Source organism: Mus caroli, chromosome X (genome assembly GCF_900094665.2).
Source record: "Mus caroli chromosome X, CAROLI_EIJ_v1.1, whole genome shotgun sequence".
NCBI lineage: Eukaryota > Metazoa > Chordata > Mammalia > Rodentia > Muridae > Mus > Mus caroli.
This window is the reverse complement of record NC_034589.1, coordinates 29515692-29517434: the sequence shown is the minus strand read 5'-3', so window position 1 is coordinate 29517434 and position 1743 is coordinate 29515692.

Here is a 1743-nt window from a genome sequence, read left to right as displayed (position 1 = left end):
GGCCTCAGAGAACAATGGTAACATGGCGACAGCTGCAAACACCACTGAGACTCAATTCTAAGTACCTCGAGTGATGTCCCCACGATTTCTGTTCTCCCCCCCCCCCCCCCCCCCGCCACTCTTCACACCTCTGATCCCCACCCCTTCCTCTTCCCACCCCTCTCCCACCCAGTTCCCTCTGTTATTCCACCTCCAGTGTCTCTTTTGTTTCCCCTTCTGAATGAGGTTCATACATCCTTCCTTGGGCCCTCCTTCTTACTTAGCTTCTTCGGATCTGTGTTTTGCAGCATGCTTATCCTGTACTTTATTACTAATTTCTGCTTATACATGAACACATATACTATGTGTGTCTTTCTGGGTCTAGGTTATCTCACTCAGGAAAATATTTTCTACTTCCATCCATTTGCTTGCTTGCAAATTCCATGTTTTCATTTTTAATAGCCGAATAGTCTTCCATTGTGTAAATGTATCACATTTTCTTCATCTATTTACTTGAGGGACATCTAGCTTTTTTTCTGCAGTTTTTGGCTATTTTGAATAAAGCTGCTATGGGCATAGTTGAGCAAGCAAGTGTCCTTGTAGGATGGTGGAGCATCTTTTTGCTATATGCCCAGGAGTGGTAGAGGTGGGTCTTGAGGTAGAACGATTCCCAATTTTTTTGAGAAACTGACAAATCAATCTCCAAAGTGGTTGTACAAGTTTGCACTCCCACCAGCAATGGAGTTAGTTGTTCCCCTTGCTCAGTGCAGGGGTTGGGGAGGGCATCTCTGGGATGAACTGGAGGCCTGCGATGGCCTTCCAGGAGTCTATGGGGGTGACCCTAGCTGAGACTCCCAGAAGCTGTGGATATAGAGACTGTTATGGCCACCTCCTGTAGTCAGGCAGGACTTCCAATAGAAGGAGGGGGACATCAACTAACCCACAAACCAAAAATTATCTCACCTGAAAGATATGCAAGGATAAAGATGAAGCAGAGATTGAGGGAACGACCAACCAATGACTGCCCCAATTTGAGACTCATCCCATGGGAGAGAGCCAACCCCTGACACTGTTAATGATATTCTGTTATGCTTTCAGATAGGAGTCTGGCATAACTGTCTCCTGAGAGGCTTCATCCAGCAGCTGAAGGAAGGAGATGCAGAGACCCACAGCCAAACACTAGGCAGAGCTTAGGGAATCTTGTGGAAGAGTGTGTTTGTGTGTGTGTGTGTGTGTGTTCCCACACACTTGAGGAGATTGATGGAGCCAGAGGGGTCAAGGATACCACAAGACCTACATAGTCAACTAGCCTGAGTCCATGGGGACTCACAGAGACTGACCACCAACCAAAAAGCATGTAGGGGCTGGATCTAGGCCCCCTATACATTTGTAGCAGATGAGTAGCTTGGTCTTCATGTGGGTTCCCTAACAATTGTAGCAGGGGCTGTCTCTAAATCTGCCCTTGGATCTCTTCCCTCTAGCTGGTCTGCCTTGTCTGGCCTCAGTGGAATAGGATGAACTTAGATGTGCCACTAGTATCCATGGGGATCTTCTCTGAGGAGAAGGGAAGGGAATAATGGGGTAGGGGTTGTGAGGGTGGGACTGGGAGGAAAGGAGGAGGGAGGACTTCTATTGGGATGTAAAGTGAATAAATAAATAAATAAATGAAAAAAAAAAGAGTTTTGTTTTGGTTTTCTGAGACAGGGTTTCTCTGTGTAGCCTTGGCTGTCCCAGAACTCACTTTGTAGACCAGGCTGGCCTCGA